This window comes from Rattus norvegicus, chromosome 3 (assembly GCF_021556685.1).
Source record: "Rattus norvegicus strain SHRSP/BbbUtx chromosome 3, alternate assembly SHRSP_T2T, whole genome shotgun sequence".
In the NCBI taxonomy this organism is placed as follows: Eukaryota; Metazoa; Chordata; class Mammalia; order Rodentia; family Muridae; genus Rattus; species Rattus norvegicus.
In genome coordinates, this window is record NC_141536.1 from 30,745,608 (window position 1) to 30,759,500 (window position 13,893).

General features: G+C 38.8%; 1 non-coding gene across 1 annotated transcript; it reads left to right on the plus strand.

Moving 5' to 3' along the window:
- The first annotated feature begins 1,508 nt into the window (after positions 1–1,508).
- Positions 1,509–1,633, plus strand: LOC120102080 (small nucleolar RNA SNORA40). Its single transcript, XR_015685173.1, has one exon. It is a non-coding gene; the product is annotated as a small nucleolar RNA SNORA40 (small nucleolar RNA).
- Positions 1,634–13,893: the final 12,260 nt, after the last annotated feature.

Sequence of the window (13,893 nt, forward strand, 5' to 3'; positions counted from 1 at the left end):
ATGATATTTTCCAGTTCCAACCATTTGCCTACGAATTTCATAAAGCCGTTGTTTTTGATAGCTGGGTAATATTCCATTGTGTAGATGTACCACATTTTCTGTATCCATTCCTCTGTTGAAGGGCATCTGGGTTCTTTCCAGCTTCTGGCTATTATAAATAAGGCTTGTTGCAGGGGCTCTTAAGGACAAACATTTGACTACCTTACCTTAGTTTATTATTTTCCAACAACTACATTTCCCAGATTCCAGGAAGTTACTTGATTCCTGTGTGTGTGTGTGTGTGTGTGTGTGGATTACAGGTTAAGTTTTGGACATTACAAAATCTTGCCAATAAAACAAATAAATAAGGAAATGACTGATAGAACACATTACATTATCAATAAAATTTAAAATACAGATCTTGGGTAGGAATCATTGTTCTGTGATCGCTCTTCCAGACAGCCTAAATGTGGTTCCCAGCCCCCAGACTAAGACGCTCAGAACCAATTATACATCTGCCTTCAGGGGTTCTGATGCATTCTTCTGACTCTGCTGCACCCCATACTCATGGGCCCACACACATCTCTCAAAACCCCCTCAAAACCATCATTTAAAACAAAATAAAGCATTATTTTTAGAAGTTGGACTTAGTCTACAGGAAACATTGTTTCATTTGCAATTGTAAAAGTAGATCTTGCACTTGCTTGTTGATCTAGACAGCTGTAAATCTTGCCACGAGTTATCTGTCAAACTTTGCATCTCATGGGTTATTCAGTGTTAGGATTGTTGTATGTGATAAAATTGATAACCCACTCAAGTGGACACAAAGCAGGCTCTTTGTTTTATAGCACCATGGAGGAAAAGCAGGGCCTTTCTCATGGTAGTCAAGCCCTCTTGTACTAAGATACATCCCTAGAATCACAAGGAATGATGTACAAAAGAAAAATACTTGAAACAGGAAAAAATGTTTTATTCTGTGGAACATTTAAGTTGACTACAACGTGGGAAGAAACATTTCAGGGGTGATAAAAATATTCTGTAGTTTGATAAAAATATGAAATAAATGGAATGTGAAATGGTTGGAATTTATATAATTGTACACATAATGTCCTTATCATGTCATATCTATATCACATACTAATTACACATATATCAGAAGCTTTAATCCAGATTATTTTCAATCAGTCCTCATTGTTTTGCTATATGACATTCTGTACTCTACCTGCAAAACTACCGATATAATAATTAACAATGATTTGGCTTTTTCTCTTCTTTCTAAACTGGTGAAAATGTGTACTGATGGTCATTTGACAGCTTAATCATTATGGCTAATATGCCAATATTACGCACTTTATCCTCAAATGCTTTTTTAAAAAAATAGAAAAAAATAGCAGGGAGGGATGGGGGTGGGTACATCCTCTTGGAGAAGAGGAAGGAAGAGTGGGATGAGAGACTCTAGGAGGGCAGACTGAGAGGGCGATAAGAACTGGAATATAAAAAAAGATTAAAGATACAAAAATAGAATACATAACATTTGTTTGTATTTTTGTTCAAAGTGTGGGCAAACATAGAAGATAAATGTAAAAAGAAATCCTCATTTGCCATCCACAACTCATTTTTGAATATGTGTTTTGCTACATTCATAAAGAACTATAATATACAAGACAGGTCAAAGAGATAATGGTATTGATGGGGTCAGTTCTGACAATTGCTAATAATCTAAAAGCATAGGTAATGAAAACTAATGTGATAGGTGAATATGTATATTTTAAAGGCTTGATTTGAAGAAGAGGTCAAAGCTGAAAATAACTGAATACATGTTCAGCGTGTCTAGTACCGGTACCTAAAACAACTTGGTTTAAGAATAAATACCACACCCGCGGATCCTGGCCCGCAGCAGCTCTCTGCTCCCAGACCCCGTGGGAGAGAGACCTCACCGCCTGGTCAGGTGGGCACTCCTGAGGCTGCAGAGCGGAGGAGACCACCAACACTGCCCACCCCTGCCCACATCCCTGGCCCAAGAGGAAACTGTATAAGGCCTCTGGGTTCCTGTAGGGGAGGGCCCAGGAGCGGCAGGACCCCTACGCCTGAGACACCGCCGGAACCTGAAGGAAACAGACCGGATAAACAGTTCTCTGCACCCAAATCCCGTGGGAGGGAGAGCTAAACCTACAGAGAGGCAGACACTCCTGGGAAACCAGAAGAGACTGCACTCTGCGCACATCCAGACGCCAGAGGAAAACACCAAACGCCATATGGAACCCTGATGCACTGAGGCTCCGGGAAAGAGCGGCACAGATCTTCTCGGTTGCTGCCGCCGCGGAGAGGACTTAGGCAGTACTCCACGGGCACACTTGAGCCTCAGAACCTCAGGTAGGACCAACTTCTCCCCTGCAAGTGACCTGCCTGGTGAACTCAAGACACAGGCCCACAGGAACAGCTGAAGACCTGTAGAGAGGAAAAACTACACGCCCAAAAGCAGAACACTCTGTCCCCATAACTGGCTGAAAGAAAACAGGAAAACAGGTCTACAGCACTCCTGACACACAGGCTTATAGGACAGTCTAGCCACTGTCAGAAATAGCAGAACAAAGTAACACTAGAGATAATCTGATGGTGAGAGGCAAGCACAGGAACCCAAGCAACAGAAACCAAGACTACATGGAATCATCGGAGCCCAATTCTCCCACCAAAATAAACATGGAATATCCAAATACACCAGAAAAGCAAGATCTAGTTTCAAAATCATATTTGATCATGATGCTGGAGGACTTCAAGAAAGACGTGAAGAACTCCCTTAGAGAACAAGTAGAAGCCTACAGAAAGGAATCGCAAAAATGCCTGAAAGAATTCCAGGAAAACATAAATAAACAAGTAGAAACCCATAGAGAGGAGACACAAAAATCCCTGAAAGAATTCCAGGAAAACACAATCAAACAGTTGAAGGAATTAAAAATGGAAATAGAAGCAATCAAGAAAGAGCACATGGAAACAACCCAGGACATAGAAAATCAAAAGAAAAGACAAGGAGCTGTAGATATAAGCTTCACCAACAGAATACAAGAGATGGAAGAGAGAATCTTGGGAGCAGAAGATTCCATAGAAATCATTGACTCAACTGTCAAAGATAATGTAAAGCAGAAAAAGCTACTGGTCCAAAACATACAGGAAATCCAGGACTCAATGAGAAGATCAAACCTAAGGATAATAGGTATAGAAGAGAGTGAAGACTCCCAGCTCAAAGGACCAGTAAATATCTTCAAAAAAATCATAGAAGAAAACTCCCCTAACCTAAAAAAAGAGATACCCATAGGCATACAAGAAGCCTACAGAACTCCAAATACATTGGACCAGAAAAGAAACACCTCCCGTCACATAATAGTCAAAACACCAAACGCACAAAATAAAAAAAAATATTAAAAGCAGTAAGGGAGAAAGGTCAAGTAACATATAAAGGCAGACCTATCAGAATCACACCAGACTTATCGCCAGAAACTATGAAGGCCAGAGGATCCTGGACTGATGTCATACAGACCCTAACAGAACACAAGTGCCAGCCCAGGTTACTGTATCCTGCAAAACTCTACATTAACATAGATGGAGAAACCAAGATATTCCATGACAAAACCAAATTTACACAATATCTTTCTACAAATCCAGCACTACAAAGGATAATAAAGGGTAAAGCCCACCATAAGGAGGCAAGCTATACCCTAGAAGAAGCAAGAAACTAATCGTCTTGGCAACAAAACAAAGAGAAGAAAAGCACACAAACATAACCTCACATCCAAATATGAATATAACAGGAAGCAATAATCACTATTCCTTAATATCTCTCAACATCAATGGCCTCAACTCCCCAATAAAAAGACATAGATTAACAAACTGGATATGCAACGAGGACCCTGCATTCTGCTGCCTACAAGAAACACACCTCAGAGACAAAGACAGACACTACCTCAGAGTGAAAGGCTGGAAAACAACTTTCCAAGCAAACGGTTAAAAGAAGCAAGCTGGAGTAGCCATTCTAATATCAAATAAAATCAATTTTCAATTAAAAGTCATCAAAAAAGATAAGGAAGGACACTTCATATTCATCAAAGGAAAAATCCACAAAGATGAACTATCAATCCTAAATATCAATGCCCCAAATACAAGGGCACCTACATACATAAAAGAAACCTTACTAAAGCTCAAAACACACATTGCACCTCACACAATAATAGTGGGAGATTTCAACACCCGACTCTCATCAATGGACAGATCATGGAAACAGAAATTAAACAGAGATGTAGACAGACTAAGAGAAGTCATGAGCCAAATGGACTTAACAGATATTTGTAGAACATTCTATCCTAAAGCAAAAGGATATACCTTCTTCTCAGCTCCTCATGGTACTTTCTCCAAAATTGACCATATAGTTGGTCAAAAACGGGCCTCAACAGGTACAGAAAGATAGAAATAATCCCATGCGTGCTATCAGAACACCACGGCCTAAAACTGGTCTTCAATAACAATAAGGGAAGAATGCCCACATATACATGGAAATTGAACAATGGTCTACTCAATGATAACCTGGTCAAGGAAGAAATAAAGAAAGAAATTAAAGACTTTTTAGAATTTAATGAAAATGAAGGTACAACATGCCCAAACTTATGGGACACAATGAAAGCTGTACTAAGAGGAAAACTCATAGCGCTGAGTGCCTGCAGAAAGAAACAGGAAAGAGCATATGTCAGCAGCTTGACAGCACACTTAAAAGCTCTAGAACAAAAAGAAGCAAATACACCCAGGAGGAGTAGAAGGCAGGAAATAATCAAACTCAGAGCTGAAATCAACCAAGTAGAAACAAAAAGGACCATAGAAAGAATCAACAGAACCAAAAGTTGGTTCTTTGAGAAAATCAACAAGATAGATAAACCCTTAGCCAGATTAATGAGAGGACCCAGAGAGTGCGTCCAAATTAACAAAATCAGAAATGAAAAGGGAGACATGAGTACAGATTCAGAGGAAATTAAAAAAATCATCAGATCTTACTATAAAAGCCTATATTCAACAAAACTTGAAAATCTACAGGAAATGGACAATTTCCTAGACAAATATCAGGTACCGAAGTTAAATCAGGAACAGATAAACCAGTTAAACAACCCCATAACTCCTAAGGAAATAGAAGCAGTCATTAAAGGTCTCCCAACCAAAAAGAGCCCAGGTCCAGCCGGGTTTAGTGCAGAATTCTATCAAACCTTCATAGAAGACCTCATACCAATATTATCCAAACTATTCTACAAAATTGAAACAGATGGAGCACTACCGAAATCCTTCTACGAAGCCACAATTACTCTTATACCTAAACCACACAAAGACACAACAAAGAAAGAGAACTTCAGACCAATTTCCCTTATGGATATCGATGCAAAAATACTCAATAAAATTCTGGCAAACCGAATTCAAGAGCACATCAAAACAATCATCCACCATGATCAATAGGCTTCATCCCAGGCATGCAGGGATGGTTTAATATACGGAAAACCATCATCGTGATCCATTATATAAACAAACTGAAAGAACAGAACCACATGATCATTTCATTAGATGCTGAGAAAGCATTTGACAAAATTCAACACCCCTTCATGATAAAAGTCCTGGAAAGAATAGGAATTCAAGGCCCATACCTAAACATAGTAAAAGCCATATACAGCTAACCAGGTGCTAACATTAAACTAAATGGAGAGAAACTTGAAGCAATCCCACTAAAATCAGGGACTAGACAAGGCTGCCCACTCTCTCCCTACTTATTCAATATAGTTCTTGAAGTTCTAGCCAGAGCAATCAGACAACAAAAGGAGGTCAAGGGGATACAGATCGGAAAAGAAGAAGTCAAAATATCAGTATTTGCAGATGACATGATAGTATATTTAAGTGATCCCAAAAGTTCCACCAGAGAACTACTAAGGCTGATAAACAACTTCAGCAAAGTGGCTGGGTATAAAATTAACTCAAATAAATCGGTAGTCTTCCTCTACACAAAAGAGAAACAAGCCAAGAAAGAAATTAGGGAAACGACACCCTTCATAATAGACCCAAATAATATAAAGTACCTCGGTGTGACTTTAACCAAGCAAGTAAAAGATCTGTACAATAAGAACTTCAAGACACTGAGGAAAGAAATTGATGAAGACCTCAGAAGATTGAACGATCTCCCATGCTCATGGATTGGCAGGATTAATATAGTAAAAATGGCCATTTTACCAAAAGCGATCTACAGATTCAATGCAATCCCCATCAACCAATCCAATTCTTCAAAGAGTTAGACAGAACAATTTGCAAATTCATCTGGAATAACAAAAAACCCAGGATAGCTAAAACTATCCTCAACAATAAAAGGACTTCAGGGGGAATCACTATCCCTGAACTCAAGCAGTATTACAGAGCAATAGTGATAAAAACTGCATGGTATTGGTACAGAGACGGACAGATAGACCAATGGAATAGAATTGAAGACCCAGAAATGAACCCACACACCTATGGTCACTTGATTTTTGACAAAGGAGCCAAAACCATCTAATGGAAAAAAGATAGCATTTTCAGCAAATGGTGCTGGTTCAACTGGAGGTCAACATGTAGAAGAATGCAGATCGATCCATGCTTATCACCCTGTACAAAGCTTAAGTCCAAGTGGATCAAGGACCTCCACATCAAACATGATACACTCAAACTAATAGAAGAAAAACTAGGGAAGCATCTGGAACACATGGGCACTGGAAAAAATTTCCTGAACAAAACACCAATGGCTTATGCTCTAAGATCAAGAATCGATAAATGGGATCTCATAAAACTGCAAAGCTTCTGTAAGGCAAAGGACACTGTGGTTAGGACAAATCGGCAACCAACAGATTGGGAACAGATCTTTACCAATCCTACAACAGATGGAGGCCTTATATCCAAAATATACAAAGAACTCAAGAAGTTAGACCGCAGGGAGACAAATAACCCTATTAAAAAATGGGGTTCAGAGCTAAACAAAGAATTCACAGCCGAGGACTGCCGAATGGCTGAGAAACACCTAAAGAAATGTTCAACATCTTTAGTCATAAGGGAAATGCAAATCAAAACAACCCTGAGATTGTGCCTTACACCAGTGAGAATGGCTAAGATCAATAACTCAGGTGACAGCAGATGCTGGCGAGGATGCGGAGAAAGAGGAACACTCCTCCATTGTTGGTGGGATTGCAGACTGGTACAACCATTCTGGAAATCAGTCTGGAGGTTCCTCAGAAAATTGGACATTGAACTGCCTGAGGATCCAGCTATACCTCTCTTGGGTATATACCCAAAAGATGCCCCAACATATAAAAAAGACACGTGCTCCACTATGTTCATCGCAGCCTTATTTAAAATAGCCATAAGCTGGAAATAACCCAGATGCCCTTCAACAGAGGAATGGATACAGAAAATGTGGTACATCTACACAGTGGAATATTACTCATCTATCAAAAACAACGGCTTTATGAAATTCGTAGGCAAATGGTTGGAACTGGAAAATATCATCCTGAGTGAGCCAACCCTATCACAGAAAGACATACATGGTATGCACTCACTGATAAGTGGCTATTAGCCCAAATGCTTGAATAACCCTAGATGCCTAGAACAAATGAAACTCAAGACGGATGATCAAAATGTGAATGCTTCACTGCTTCTCTAAAAGGGGAACAAGAATACCCTTGTCAGGGAAGGGAGAGGCAAAGATTAAAACAGAGACTGAAGGAACACCCATTCAGAGCCTGTCCCACATGTGGCCCATACATATACAGCCACCCAATTAGACAAGATGGATGAAGCAAAGAAGTTCAGACCGACAGGAGCTGGATGTAGATCGCTCCTGAGAGACACAGCCAGAATACAGCAAATACAGAGGCGAATGCCAGCAGCAAACCACTGAACTGAGGATAGTTCCCCCGTTGAAGGAATCAGAGAAAGAACTGGAAGAGCTTGAAGGGGCTCGAGACCCCATATGTACAACAATGCCAAGCAACCAGAGCTTCCAGGGAGTAAGCCACTACATAAAGACTATACATGGACTGACCCTGGACTCTGACCTCATAGGTAGCAATGAATATCCTAGTAAGAGCACCAGTGGAAGGGGAAGCCCTGTGTCCTGCTAAGACTGAACCCCCAGTGAACTAGACTGTTGGGGGGAGGGCGGCAATAGGGGGAGGGTTGGGAGGGGAACACCCATAAGGAAGGGGAGGGGGGAGGGGGATGTTTGCCCAGAAACCAAAGAATTATTATTAAGTATTAAATAAATAAAAAAAAAGAAAATGAAAAAAAATTAGCATCTCTAAGGGAAAGAATTTAAAAAAAAAGAATAAATACCATGTGGTTAAAATTAGTATCTGAAAACTCAATGCTGTGAGAATCTATACTTCAAATTTTTTTATGCGAGGGTCTGCTGTATCGTAAATACAGATTATTATTCTTGAATGTATTAGGAATGGATAGTCTTAAGAAATGTGGTTTGCCAAAATGCAAGAAGCGTATCTCCCTCCAAATGATTCCCGAATGAATTACTTGAAGGAATTACCAGAGGTGCCCAGTGGAGAACTTGGAAGCTGTCTTGTGTATGTATTTAATTCAAGGAGCGCTAGAAGAATAAAGCCTGGGTAGCACAACCCGACTGAGCATCTTTCTTTGACAAAAGGCTATTTTCAAAAAACATGAAATTGAGCGACCTTGATGGACAGTAAATGTATCACATATAAAATAACTTGAATAAAAAAGTGACCACAACAGAAACAACAAAAACAATGTAACAAAAACAAATTTAAACAACGGTGCATGTGAATCTTCTATGACCAAAATAACTCACACATTCCTGTTTATGTGTTGTTTGATTTTGTTTGTGGTCTGTCGTACTTTATAATTCCAGGAAGCAACATATATATTTTGTTCTGGGCTACCTTTGACGTACTTAAAATAAGAATCAAAATGATGATGGAAAGCTTTAGAATTCATCAATGCATTGATAATCCACTAACTGATAGGATCAGAATGCAGATCTAAGTGGTCTCTCCTCCTAGAGAATTACTTTCTTACTGCTAACAATACAAACTCCCTAATAAGCACTTACAGACTACATAGATTTCTTCATTTGTCAATATCTTGGCTGTGTATTATCCTTAATTGTATTTATTCATTTCATCCTTTCTTAGCTGTATTCAAATTTTTATCTGTGTCTGGTTTTCATCCTTGGCAAAAAGGCTCACCAGGGATATGGACTCATAACATTACGGTATTTTAAATGCTCAGACATTTTCCCTGACTTCTCAGTTAGTGTATTCACACTCAATAATGGATGGCTGTAGAGAGAATATCTGATGTTTCTGTGGATGTGACACATGCCAATAATAAATCTGATTGTCTATGGCTTAGGCAAGATAAAGAAAGTGGGATAATGGGTGGCAGAAGGGATTTTGGGACAATGCCAGGCATGGGAGATTTGTCTAGGAAGATGGGACAAGATAGACACATGGTAACTGAGCACGGGTGTTCAACCACATAGCAGAGTGGAGATCAAAATAAACGGACTATATTAAGTTATGATCTAGTCAGAGATGAGCCTAACTATATGTTCAAGGCATGTGTTAATGTATTTTGAGTCTGAATCTTATTCTGGGAGCATGGGGTCAGGAGGTATATCCAGACCAAAATTCTACAGATGGCGTACCTTGTACAATGTATGTCTCCAATCTTTGAGGTTTTTCTTTCATCACAGATATGTGTAATATCAAAAATTTTAGGGACAAAAGGCTTTATTAAAAAGTTCTTATTCCTATTTAGTTTACTGAAGCAGTTTGCATACCTGAGTATATGCCCAGATGTTTTGCACACAAATGTTTTATGGTAAAATGAGCCAAGTGGCCTAGTTTAATGTTAAATAAGTACCTACATGTAGCATCCTTTCAAGGAGGGACAAACAACATACAGAAATTTCTCTCTCTACTAACATACTAAAAAACTGGATTACAAGAATGGTAGACATACCAAAATGCAATACAATAGCTGGATTCTTTGTTCACACTCCATGTCTCATCCTATAAAACGTGAAGAGAAGAAGCAGTATAAAAGTGCAGGAAAGGACAAATCTCAAATTTTTCCTTTAAATAGAATACTTTGTAGTAAATGTTTTATCACAAATATTAGACAGGCCAGATTGGATTGCAGCTGGTTCCGGAGAGTTTTTGCCCGGAGCTTAAACTAAAGCCATGAAAGAAACACTTTCTAACCATTGTGTTCTTTTGTTCTCTGTGAACTAAGAAGAATGCAAGAAAACTTAAAACTATGAAGAATTATTTGAAAAATCTTTTAAATATTTTCAAGATTATATATATATATATATATGAATGAGATGCCATATTGCCACATTTTCTTGCTTTAGTCAATATTTACTTACTCAGACGTACATAGAGGAAAATGATAGTGCTGTCTTCTTTCAGAGAATAAGTTTGTTCATGGGAATAATTCACATCTATGATTTTGAAAATTCTATTATTCACACTTTTCTACTGCTATGCAAATGCATGAATAAAGCCATTTCATGAAAAATTTCAGTGCATCGCACTTGACTGCACTGCAGTGGAACGTCGTAAGGCAGAGCCTGATGGTAGGGAATCTCTGGTGGAACAACAGAGCTGCTCACCTCATGCTGTGCAGGAAGTAGAGAAGACAGTGTTTGTTCTTGTGGGTTTCTGCTTCTTCCTGGTTTCTTTTCCTTGGGTTCTGCAACTGTGGGATATTAGATAATGTCTCGGCACGAAACCTCAGGAATTCACATTGAGATGCCTTCTATTAATCTCCTCAGTGTGGCTTGATCCAGTTTGTAAGTGTAGCCATCGCAACCACATAGGCTCTCATTGTTTTGCTTTCCCAGTTTTTATCATTTATCGGTCTGAAATTTGAGAATAAATGCTGCATGATTACAGTGTCAAGATTGCTTTGTTGTCTTGGTTTTTGAGACAAGATCTTGCTGTGCAGCCCATGTAGTGAATCTTAGATGCACTCTCATTCACTCGTTCATTCACTCATTTAATAATATGCTAACCTCCCGAAGCCTGTTGGGTAGCAGAGAAGCAAATAAGAAAACTGAGGGCAAAGTTCATGCTTTACTGAGCTTTCATTGTAATAGGGGAGTGTGGGGCAGGCACTGAGTAAGGTAATTTCTGATTAAGGCAAACTCAACTGGAAAACAGAAAACTACCAAAGCCTCCATGAGGAGGTAAAACCCTTACTAAGATACAAGAGAGAGGGTGAACCAGCCATAGCAGGGTTGACAAGAAGTTGGAAGAACAATGAATGCTGAGCCCACATCATGGAAATGCTTAGCAGGAACTGGGAGGGAGCTGTGTAACGACGAAATCCTGACCTATCCCCGAACTTCTGCACCACAACATTGGAGGAAGAACAATAGTTTCTTACCTAAAGAGACTACAGTGAATTCAGGTTCCATGACTCACTGGGAAAGTTGATAGAAAGGATCTGCTGGGTTTGAAATGTCTCACTAAAGTCAGAAGACCGAAGATTTTGAAACAACAGGGCTTCAATGCCTCGTGCGTGTATTGGTATTAACATTTCATGATCCTATAAAGTAGTTAATGAACTAATTATCTCTTTATTAAAATGAATATAAATTACATCAATGTTACGATAGACTTTTAATGGCAAAAGACATAACGAACAAGAGAACTCCAGTGATACAAAATGGCAAACTACATTGATAAGTTCTTTGATCAATGCGTAGTTGCCAAAGGGAAAATTATAAAAAAAATGTTTTTTTTCTAAGCCCTTTCTCAATGTCAACTTATATGGACTTCACTCATAAGTGACTCTTGCTATGTAGAAAATGATCCTGGTACAACTGTCCTCTGAGAAGCTCTGTCAGCACTTGACTACTGACAGCCAACCATTGGACTGAGCACTGGCACCCCTACTTAAGGGATTGGGGAAGGGCCGAAGGAGCTGAAGTGAATTGCAATCCCATAGGAAGAACAATATCAACTAATCAGACCACTCAGAGCTCACACGGACTAAACCGTCAACCGAAGAGTACACATGGGCTGCTCCATGCCTCCTCCTACATATGTAGGAGAGGATTGCCTCATGTGACATCAGTGGGAGGGGAGACACTCGGTCCTTTGGAGGCTTGATGCTACAGGAGTGAGGTGGAAGTAAGTAGATGAGTGGGTGAGTGGGTGGGAGAAGCACCTTCATAGAGGCAAAGTGGAACAGGATAGAATGGGAGCATTAGTGAAGCGGAGAAAGGGAAAGGGAATAACATTTGAAGTGTAAACAAATAAAATGATTAAGAAATAAAAAGAAAAGAATCCCTCAGAATTTTCTCAATATCTATTTGGTTGAGTAAAACTTTTAAAATATTGCAACTGAAACATTGAACAGTTATTTTCGTTTATTTGTTTCATGATGAAAGAGGTGTCACAAATGAACCCGAATAATGCAAAGACCTCTTATTTTTTCCCATGTCTCAGATGTTGTGCAAAGGTCCTTGAACGTCTGTTTGTCTCCAGAATTAATGTACTTGCCCACCTTACACTCACTCATAGGTGTGAAAAGGATGGTGCTTTAACAGTCTATGACATTCTAATGGATAGAGTGATTTCTACAAGGAGGTCTTGACCCCGCCTCTACTAACATGCTGAAATGTGCAGAATGGTAAGAGAGTTGTGGTCAAACAAGCTAGCTCTAAGATCCTACAAGAGAAGACGGCATTTGCATTTTAAATTATCCTGAGCAGCACATAAAGAACTACGAATATGCATGGTACTCAGAATGTCCCAATTTCTGGGTTTCAAAGGGTGTGACTGAAAAGCTCTTGGAGGGTATGCAATGTGAGTTTAGTATTCACACATTCTAAGCCAGAGAGAAAGTTTTTGGTTCATTTGAGCCTGAAAACAAGTGCTCTCTATTGCTCCAATGTTGACCATTTGGGAATCAAAGCAAAAAAATGTTCTTCAAAAGCCACCGCACTGACATATAAGCAAGTGTTTTTATTTCTGTAAGAAAATGCATTTACAAAATCACCATATCTTTCTACTTAATAGTTCATATGAAATAGAATATTGATATACATAATATAACTAAATTCCCTTGTATTTTACTTGGTTAGCCTAATATGCTCTCTAAGTGTTCCATTATTTATTGTTCACCAAACCCTTTTCAAGATAAAAGTGTAACCTATATTAAAAATGAATTTCTAATGTGTCATGTGATCAATAGATATAAGTACCTTCATTTTGTATGTTAGTCTAAGGCTATTTTCCTTTTACTGTTGTATAAACAGGGAATTGAAGGGTAAAATAGTTAAAACTTAATGCTATAGTGCTAATGTGGCTTTTAAATCACGTCAGCTGCAATCGCTGCATTATAATTAACAATTTATTGAACCAGCAATAAAATGAACATCACATTACTTCTTAAAGCAGCAGAATAAAATGGCTAATAAATAGCATAAGCCAGACAAATTGCAGAGTAATAGAAATTTTCTTAAGATTTATGGCGTGCGGAAAGATGGATGTGCTATTAGTAGGAGCTCCCATACTTGACAAAACTCTCTCACAAAGACATTGTTACCAGGCATGTCAGAGTTCACAAGTCTAAGTGGTTTATCCAAATTTCAGTTCTGTGCTATTCCAGTGGAAAATACTCATTACAAGGTTTTGAAACTGCAAGCAATGTGTACATTTGCCAACATTCAAACTGCTACTGCCAAAAAGATACTAAAATATTTTATAAACTGTCAAATAACAAGTCTGCTAGCTTAATCTGAGTCTATTTTATAGTATACAGACTGTAAAACTATTACATTAATTCACTTCCTAAGGAAACTTTTAAGAGCAGAAAGCA